This window comes from Pocillopora verrucosa, chromosome 14 (assembly GCF_036669915.1).
Source record: "Pocillopora verrucosa isolate sample1 chromosome 14, ASM3666991v2, whole genome shotgun sequence".
Taxonomy (NCBI): Eukaryota; Metazoa; Cnidaria; class Anthozoa; order Scleractinia; family Pocilloporidae; genus Pocillopora; species Pocillopora verrucosa.
In genome coordinates, this window is record NC_089325.1 from 19,779,191 (window position 1) to 19,789,832 (window position 10,642).

General features: G+C 40.3%; 1 pseudogene; it reads left to right on the plus strand.

Annotated features, from left to right (window-relative positions):
- The first annotated feature begins 7,725 nt into the window (after positions 1-7,725).
- On the plus strand, positions 7,726-9,074 carry LOC131793346 (uncharacterized; annotated as a pseudogene).
- The last annotated feature ends 1,568 nt before the right edge of the window (positions 9,075-10,642 follow it).

A 10,642-nucleotide genomic window follows, 5' to 3' on the forward strand; every position in this document is an offset into this window, starting at 1 on the left:
TAGATTCACCCAATATGCGTGCCTTTATCTAGCTCCTTTGAAAGATACCTGGCAATTTTGCAAAGTTGTCATATCCAGAGACAGAAAATGACTAGACAAAAATTGTAACAATTTCAATGTATTGATCAAAATGTTCCTGTATAGGAAGCGTGAACATTGAAAACGCTCTGAAAGAAAATACCTTGTGGGGTTTACTCCCGCCAGAGTTGGAATATTCGTCGCCAGTAGATTTGCAATTTGACCAGAGGTGTGTCTTGTAGAAAATTGAATGTTCCTTACTCTCCTTTCCTGCTTCTTGCGGCTTCTTGCCGCAAGTGAACAAACGTTCTTGTGACAGATGTGTTTCTGTCTACATTATCTTGCCACCTTTGTAGCATGGTTGAGGCCTGTGTGTCTACTTCAGATTGATCGAGTGGAGCAGAGAGGTGGTCTTCAGACATGTTCGATTTCTTTTGAGCAAATCTCGGCTTTTCTGACTTTTTGCACTGATTAGATGAGGAGACGGGGAACGTTTGATTTAATGTCAACTGGCTCTAAATTTGGGCGTGTACTTTAATTACCTTGACAGCGTTTTTGGTAAGTGTGGCCAGGGAATAGAGTAATTGGAAATTCACGCAAGCGATTGGAAGAGAAAGCAAGCTTTTTTTATAGATCAAAGGTGACACTTGAATAAGGGAGTATGCTGAGATGATAGCCTGCAGAGCAAGGGTTTTTTGGTGTTAGAACGCTCATCAGAAAGGTTATATGAACGGCACCAATTTAGACGTTGAAAGTAGTTCGGTTCGTCTTATTTTAATTAGCGTTGTTCCGTTTTGTTTTTCATTTTTAATGCGATGTTTCAACTCCTCCTGTTGCGCGAAAGAAGTGTTGCTTGCTACTATCAAGGACTCAGTGGAAACTTTGAGTGAATTTCCAGCCACGAAGACGAGAAACTCCATTTTTTGTCGTCAAAACAGTTGGCATTTTTAACTCGCTAACCACAGAACTAGCTGTCGTACTTCCGGTGTTATCCAACCGAAATCAGAGAAATTTCGCTATCGTACAGACAATTATTATTGAGTTCGACCGAAAGCAAACGGTGAAAGATCGATTGTTACAATGGGGTACAGCTATTATACTATGCTACATTTCATCTCACTTTGAAGTGTGATCTGGTCGGTTCTTCTGATCTTAATTAAAACAATGGGCAAAGTTAACTCGTCAAATACTGTCAAATTGAATGTGCGGTGCTTTTTCATGGAAACCGTGAACACACGTCAGCTGTTCTACAAAAAAAAAAAAAATACGCTACTTGAGCTTCTAGACCGCCTGCGGAAAATTTTTAATGGACAACATTCTCGATTTCAATAACCCGATTCCTGATCAGTTGCAATGTCCAGTTTGGTAAGGTTCGCTATCTTAATACTAGAAAATGTCCAGGCAGAGATGAAACGAGTTATTCAACCTCACGATTGAAATTTTCATTAAGTGGAGCACCAAACGTGTATTCATTACTTGGATAAATAACGTTTTATGGTTTTTTTTTAACGTTGTGTTCAATTTTATTGTTCTAATTTTAAATTTCGCGGTGGTTTATATGACCTAATGTATCGCTTGTGGTCAGAAATGTCTATAAAATTCGTACTAAATGCTTAGTTCCAATCGCTTGCGAGTGTTGTGTCTTCGTTTAGAATTGTCAAGCGATTTACTTTGTGGCTGACCATATTCGCGAGTCCAATTAGTATAGAATGAAATCACCATCATTCTCAACACTTAAGTGAAATCTTGCGGTGTCAATTCACATGCTCGGTTTTAAGAAACATAAGTGCCCTGCAGTCTCAAATTTTTAACAAAGTTAAACGGGAAGTATCGTGTTGACCTCTGTACATATTATGTTCTTTTAGAATTTTTGAGCGATTTCAAAAAGTTTAATGGAATTGTTGAGCTCCAACAAGCGATGATTTGACTCACAAGGACATTCTCGGCAGTGACACTGTTATAGTCTTGTTAAAACTGTCCCCGTGAGCGGAGCCATAACATTTTTTTAAGTGACGAGCACATGGTTATTTCATGTTATGTCCAAGCTCGCAAAAAAGTCAGCTGCGAAGTCCTCTTCCTTTTATGAATCGCTTGAAAATTCTAAACGAAGTTACAATGCTTTCAACTAATTAGACTTGAGCATTTCGTAGATATTTTAGAGAAATTTCTGACCGCCGGGCAATTAGTCTCTATTACAACCTTCCCAGCTTCCGGGCATTTCTCCACTACGTTTAAAATATTTGTCGTGAATTGTGTTTATTAAGGGCAATATGCCATACACACTTTGTAAATGACCTATTGAAAACCGTCTCTAAAATTTTATGTTTGAGTTAAGGTTATACACCTCTGCGACACAATAAGGTTTGGATACAGTTGAGTGTACATGTCCACTATCCATCAGCCAAACGCACTTATGTTTTAAAAACTGTTTTAGTTACGAGCTGATGATAACTTGCTACTTGGTGTCAAAGTGTGGCCATTCAATTTGCAGTTCGTGCCATAGCAGATAAGAGGAACAAGTTGCGACAAGATGTACAGTGTGCAATACTATTCTGTTATGTTAAATTCCGAACATCGCTCTCAGAAATGCAGCAAGAGCTTTAAATTGTACTTGTAAATATTGCAAAAGTTCGCTGATAGCAGAGGAAATCTTAACCCACCGGAAGGGGTGTGGCGAAATTCCTGTGCAGTGCAATACATGCCCTGAAAAGATTGCGAGGAATCAACTAAGCTTACACCTCTGTCCAAAGGAAACGTCTAATTGCGCGTGTGGAGCCAGAGCAAGGAGGGTGGAAATGCATCGCCACCGAACACAGCTCTGTCCTTGCCTTCCCGCTTCTTGTCCCTAAACATGTGGATTAGAACTTGGGAGGTACTTTGCATGTCCTTTTTTTTTCGGTATTTTACACTTAGGCCGATGTAAGGCATCAATAGACCTCCACCTCGGTTAGTAAGTTTTTGTGAAAGTTTTCCCCACTAAATGTTCTCGCCAGTGGTGCTAATATACGTTCAGTGTTGAAAAGTAGCGGCTACATGGTAGCCGCTCTCATCGGATGATTAAAAAGTATTATAGGGAAAGCCTTTCAGGTTAATTGTTCCTGTCTCTTTGCAGCATTTTCATGTAACTCCTCGATCGGTGGCACTTGATTTCCTTGTTGTTTAAAAATATTACGTACGTCATCTTATCAAAGTTTAAAAAAGACGTTGGCGAGTGTCAGATGACAGTGAGATAGTATACTACGTCATTTCAAAATTGTAAAATATTCGTTTCTCGTCTATTATAAACCCTGTTAACATTTCGAACCCAAAAAAGTTAATTTTTAAAATTCGATCTGAGAACCGCACGCCACAGTTTCACTTCTTGGGAAGCTACTGAGACACCTTTTAAACATTTGACTTATTAATGCATATTTCGTGCCAGGATTCACGAAAACGCAGTTAAATAGGCGGAGTATTATGCAGTTTTACCACAATGCTATGTGTAATTACTTTCAATGTATGATCTAACCGAAGCATGGCAAACTGAAGAAATAATTGTCCCATTGACTTTTGACAGAAAAGATATTCCATTTCATATAGTTACTTGTCCAAAGCGTATTGTCCAGTGTGGTGTTCCTGGTTGCCTTGATGTGATCCGACAATCAGAAATGGTGGTACATAACAGAGACAACGCAAGAAAACACTTGGACTTATATGCCATTGACGAGCAGACAAAGGCATGGTCTCTAAAGGAAGTAAGAATATTGCTTCTAACGATAGTAAACTAATTTACATATCATACAGTGTATAGGACGGATTCGTTGCTACGAACGTTCTAGAAAGAAAATAATTTTTTTTGCATGGTTACTTTTCCAAAGCTTAACAATTTTGTGGAGTCAAAAATACAAATAAAAACTTCTATTGTCGTTGGCGTAACACCATATGGTTAACGAATTTGCTAGGAAAAAACTTCGATGTTCAGTGCAAGCTACGAATATTCTTTGGCAGCCAATTGGCGCACTTTAAAACAGTGAAATATATCCCTTTGCCAGCTCCCCAAATAGTGTTGAGACGCACGCAAATTTCCAAGCAATCGCAATACTATTGCTTGGCTTTAAATTTTAAGAATTTATTTCTTTGGCTATATCGCATATCGACTTGACTCTCTCTATTCATTTTTTTTATAGGCCACAGTCTACGTGGAAATAGAGAGTGAAAGTGCCGTCGTTCTGACTTGGTTGGTGCCGAATGATTGGAAATGGCCCATCGCTTCTCCTCTGATGCAGGCATTTGATAGGAAATGGAGACTTGTTCTGACAAGAGGAAAGCTTTGGCTCCAATATTACAGAGGGATCAAAATTATACGAATTGCTTTCGCGTGAGTATAGTTCAAGGCCATTCAATAACATCCGATTCCTCTCTGGTTTCTATAGACCGTAGTTTCATTTGCAAGTCAAATATTTGAATCACTCACATCAGCCTAAACTTATCTTTTATCTCTTCAAGGTTTTTCATTGAAAAGAAAGGCGACGATGCTAAGAAAGTTATCATCAGTCGGGGACACATAAAGTTGAAGGAACGAAGAGGCCATGGCTTTGTATTACCCTCAGAATTTGTGGAGGGAACAGAATTTTGAGTGAATTGCCGCATAGTTGAATTAGCCGCTATCCTAAAAAACAAGTCTTTACTAACTGTTGAATCGCTTGCTTGATCAATTTTATTATCGCGCCATCACTCACTTTTCATGTCTTTTCAAGTTTCTTCAAGGTATATTAAAAGTTTGTGTCATGTTATTATGTGCTATTTTATTGAATTCTTTCGGTGTGTTAAAGTTTACCATATTTTTCCATTATTTCTGTTGTGTTTGGCCAATAAACTTCCTTTTTATGCTAACTTTCAATATGACGAAAAGGCCATGATGGAGAAGACATTTCCAGCTAGTAAGGAAACTTTTCTGATTAAGATTATCTGAGATATTCAAGCCGATTAATAAAGCAAGGGATACCCGTTCCTCCTATCTATTATCATAGTCCCCCATGTTGCTCTACCCAGATCTGAGGGAAGGAATGTCAACCCTCATCACAAAAAAAAATTTCATTTTGGCGCACCTATGGGTGTTAAAAATCTATGGAAAACGTCTTAAAATGTATACTTACTCAATCGTTGTCAGCCTCGTGTCAGCCGATCATTTAAACGAAGCCTAGGTTATACCTGACAAAGAGAGCAAAGCTACTGTATGCTGACTGGTCGATAAAGAGCCGGGTCTTTTTTTTGTAATGTTGTTTCTGAAGAGGTCAAAATTACTCGCTCCCGATTGGATGATCGCTAAAACACCCGCTACTGATTGATTGAACGTACTACTTTGACATTCAGTTCGTTTCTTAACTTTAAGCAAATCAACTTCATCTTTTCGAGGTTTCTCGAAATTCACGTCGCATTCACTAAAAAAAAGGAATAAAGATTGAGAGTTCGACTTGTAATGTACCCGGCGTAGCGGGATTGCTGTGGTTCAAAACATGTCAAAGGCTCTTACACACACAGCATCTTGCAGCTCAACAAGAAAGGTTACTTAACAGCAAACAATAAATGGGATAAACTGGTACGATTTTTTAAATATCAATGATACTAGAAAGCGCAAGACACACACACTGAAAAAAAACAATACAAAAAACGATACAATACACACACGGTTTGCGGTACCGTTAGTTTTTTTTTAATATGAAAGGCTTGTATCAGATTAACCTAAATTAAGAAATGACGCACGCTATTCCTAAAATGATTTGTTACCGGCCAACCCCAGAACTGGTGGATAAGCGTTTCCTAGGCGTTTTTACAAAAGCAACAAAGATCTTTGTCCTAAACATGAATTTTTAACAGAAGAGTTTGAAGCAACTCTTTTGTGAAAGAACTTAAACTAAAAGAACCCGACTTTCACGCTTTCTTAGGTACTAAAATAAATCGACCTCCAATCAATGCTCCCGACATCTTCAGACACAGTCAATAATCCATTTTTCTTGGTTTTTCTCAGAAATGGTACATTTCTTACTAATAAATATCTTGTTGGCTCGGTTTGTTGGTTGAATTTAGCTCTGCTAGCAATATCTCGATTTTTGGGGCCTTTGTAGCCCATTTAATGGCCGATGTCATACCGTAATATACACAAAAGGAATGAGTTGGACAAAATTTATAAACAGCCATATTTGACAGTGAAGAAGAGGAGTCGCGATTTATGTTTTTTTGCTGAGTAACAAGTAAAAACTAGTATTCCTCTGACCTTAGATAGGTAAAAAGTGCAGAAGGATTTCCATTTAGATTTACAATCAGAAATATGTTTAAGTATCCATGTAATTTTCAAAGCTTTCTTAGATTCCCGAAAGTCTTGGTAATCTGTTATCGTTTCAGTTCGTTGAATTTGTTCACCCTTGTTACCCCAAAGCAACTTAAAAATACTTTCATTTTTCTTTTATCGTAAACCATTTGAGATGCATCCAAAGCCTCAACTTTATCATGTGCCTAAGTAAAATTTTTATGGGGCAAAAAAATTTGGTTTGATCTCTTTAGTATCCAAGGAACTTCTGTTTTTTCAACTCTGTGTAGCCACAAGAAGTAAATTTTTCCGCATATTTTTTCTAAATTCTGGTTATTTTATCATGTTTAGTTTGTTTTTTAAATTATTCGTAGTTTTTTGTTCTCGGCGTCGCGTTACGTAATCGTTTATTGTTAGTTACGTAAATTCATTAGTTGTTTTCGTTTGTTTTAGTTGTTTTCGTTTGTTTTAGTTGTTTTCGTTTGTGTTAGTTGTTTTCGTTTGTTTTAGTTGTTCTCGTTTGTTTTAGTTGTTTTCGTTTGCTGACGGCCTCAACTGGCGGTACTCATTTAACACTGTGAACTTGGATGGAGAAATTGTGCCTTATTTCTCCCTCATGGCCAGTTCTGGGATAACTCAGCAGAAGGCAAGGGTATCAGCATGGCAACGCAAGAAAAAAACGAAGGAAAATACTGGTATTACGGGTTGGGGGGACATCTGACGTGAAAAATCAGATTCGTTCCCACAGTATTAGTAACCCAAGGGTCGCTCAATATCAATTTCAGAGGAACACACAAGCAAACCAATAAAAAGTGGTGCGTACAGAGATGAAGACGATAAAGATAATGATGATGATGAACCCTTGAAGGAGTCGGGTGGCGTTAAAGCATATCGGGATGTGCCCGTTTATGCATAACATCAAGAGGTGAGATCCAATTGAGCGGATGCTCTCATCGTCAACCACAAAAGCAAATAAATCTACATACCTGAGATGAGCTGCCCAAGGATCAACAGCTGAGAGAAGAAAGATAAATAGAAGGCTATCAAATATTGAAACAAAGCTTCCAGGCTATGAGGTGTAACAGCCATAAGATTTGTCCGCGGGGGCCGGGTCGCGAAAATTAGACGTCACGATGCACAATATTGTATGGAACAAGGGCACAGAAGTACTGCGAAAGATACAGAAGGAAGTTTTCTTGGAAACACTCATTACCCGGACTTTCAAAGTTGCAGCCTGAAGGATAAATAACTAGAGACAGGACTGTGACGATATGTCAATTGTCTAGATCAGCCAATCAACATTTAGCTCGACCATGTGCTCGAGTTGTTGTTGTCCGTTTTTGACAATATGGCATTGCTTTGTTCCAGATTAAAGTTCCGTTGAGTTTACTGTTTATCAAGTAACGAGTCCTGATTTATACATGGTGTCAGGAGTGAACGGCTCAAGCAGCGACTGGTAAAGACGGTCTTCGTTCCAGTTAGGAGACGTGCAGCTCGATACGTTCAGGCGCCTTGTTCAGCGAAGACATGTAGTCAAAATGCCAGCCGACGGTGAAAATGCCACTCCGCCATCGACAAGTAGTACGAACATAACAACTACATTCTCGTGTAACGTCTCCTTACCCCCGAAACTAGAGGTACGCTGTGTAAATCTCTCAAAAGAATGAAAACAGTGGCGACAGGTATGGGATGCCTATGAAGAAGTCACCGAATTACGAAAGAAAACAAGCCGCCTTCGCGTAGCAACGTTAATTACTTGTATTGGCAAGGAGGCTCTCAAAGTCCACAATGGCCTGCCGTTTCAAAGCGATGAAGAAAAAGCAGACATAAACAAAGTGCTGGAGTTATGGGCAAATCATTGCATCGGGAAAACAAACATCATCTTTGAAAGATACAAATTTAACAACCGCATGCAGGAACAGGCAGAATCAATCGACACTTACATCACTACACTCAGAGCGCTCGCCGAAACTTGCGACTTTGGAACTTTGAAAGATGACCTTATCCGCGATAGAATCGTATGTGGTGTCCGTGAAAATGGCATACGTAGAAAACTACTCCAAGAGTCCGGATTAACGCTGTCGAAATGTGTTGACATCTGTCGGGCGAATGAAGCTACCGCAGCACAGCTAAAGGCCTTGCGCCGAGCCAATTCACTAAACAAGAAGCAAACGCGGTCAGCCAAAAAGAAGATTACAAGACGCCGAAGGCACCTAGACAAAATGGTAAAGGTCCAAAAGATCAGCCAAGTGCCGAATGCAAATACTGCGGTAAAAGGCACGAACGGAAAAGAGATAAGTGCCCTGCATATGGAAAAACCTGCTCTTCATGTGGAAAACCCAACCACTTTGCAGCAAAGTGTTTCAAGAATTCCCGCGAATTCAAGAAGAAGTGTTCACAGAAGTCTAAACGCAAGAAAGTGAACCAGCTCGATGACATCTCAGATTCTTCTTCAGAAGGAGAGATCTTGTCTGTGTCTTTGGCTCACACCGCTAACGCCGTGGACATGTCAAAGCTCAAGAACAAAATTTTCGCTCACATGGATATAGGAAATGAGTTAGTAAAGATGCAAGTCGATTCAGGAGCTTCTTGCCATGTGTTTCCCTTCAAGTTTCTTCCAAGAGACACCGAAATTAAAAAGACCAAGTGGAAGCTAAGCATGTAATCTAAAACGAATTTGAAGGTGCTGGGAGTGGCGAAACTATCCCTGCGAAACCCAAAGAACAAGAAGAAGTATCGTGCTGAATTTGCGGTTATTGATGAAGATTAAACTCCCCTTCTTGGCTCTTCAGCAGCACAGCAAATGAGACTAATAACTGTCCAACAAGAGAACATCTTGCAAGTCAAGGATAGTTATCAGGAACTGGATACGGAGCGAATTGTTGCGACTTACCCCGATGTCTTTCAAGGTCTTGGTTGTATGGAAGGAGTTCTTCGCCTAGAAGTTGATGAGAGCGCCTCACCTTCAATCATGCCCTCTCGTCGTGTCCCTCTCGCCCCGAGAAAACGGCTGAAAGAGGAGCTAGCCCACCTAGAAAGAGCCAATGTGATAACGAGAGAAGAAGAACCAACAGACTGGGTGTCTAGCCTTGTTGTAACAGAAAAACCGAACGGCAAATTAAGAGTGTGCATCGACCCCCAACATCTTGACAAGGCCCTTCAGAGAAGTCACTATCCGCTGCCAGTAATCGAGGACACACTCCCAGAATTAGCCGATGTCAAAGTATTCTCAAAAGCATACCTCAAAGATGGATTTCTACAGATACAGCTAGACCAGGGATCCGGCAAGCTAGCAACGTTCCAGACCCCCTGGGGCCGGTACAGATATCTGCGGATGCCCTTCGGAATCTCTCCTGCTCCATGTTTTCAGCGGAAGTTGGATCAAAATCATGAAGGTCTCAAAGGAATCTACAAGGTCGTAGATGACATCTTAATCACAGGTCGTGGTACAACCAAGGATGAAGCCGTAAAAAGTGATGATGCCAATTTACTGAAGCTGTTAGAGAGACGCCAAGAGAGGAATTTGAAGCTAAAACGAGAGAAAATACAACTGAAGTGTACAGACGTGCTGACACCTGAAGGAATAAAGCCTGACTCTAGAAAGGTAGAAGCTGTACTAAAGATGGAAAGACCCAGTAATCTGGCAGCAGTCAAAAGTTTGTCAAAGTTTCTAAACAAACTTCCGGAGCTGTGTGAACCACTAAGACGACTCACCCACAAGGGCGTTGAGTGGAGCTGGTCAACAGAGCAAGAGAAAGCCTTTGGAAGCGTGAAGCAAGCTGTTACTTCAGCTCCAATTCTGCGATATTTCAACTCCAGTGAACCTTTTGAAGGCCAGGGAGATGCTTCTGCCAATGGTATAGGATTTGTACTTATGCAGAATGGCTAACCAGTATCCTATTTAACTAGAGCCCTCACCACAAGTGAAAGGAACTATTCCCAAATTGAAAAAGAACTGTTGGCCCAAGTCTTTGGCGTTGAGCGTCATCATCAGTATGTTTATGGTCAGAAAGTCATGCTGTGGTCAGACCATAAGCCCTTGGAAACTATCTGTAAGAAACCCTTAGCAACAGCCCCTAAACGTCTGCAAAGGTTGCTTCTACGATTACAGCAATATGATGTTGAGGTCCGTTACAAACCTGGTCCTGACATATATCTGGCAGACACTTTGTCCCGTGCCTACCTACCAACAACTGCCCGCTCTCCAAGAAGAGACGGACCGAATTCGTGCAGTTGAATTCTTGCCCATTTCAGAACCACAATTGGCTGAGATCCAGCGTGAAACCGCGGCAGACTCAGTATTACAATGCCTTACTCAAGTAATATTAAATGGTTAAG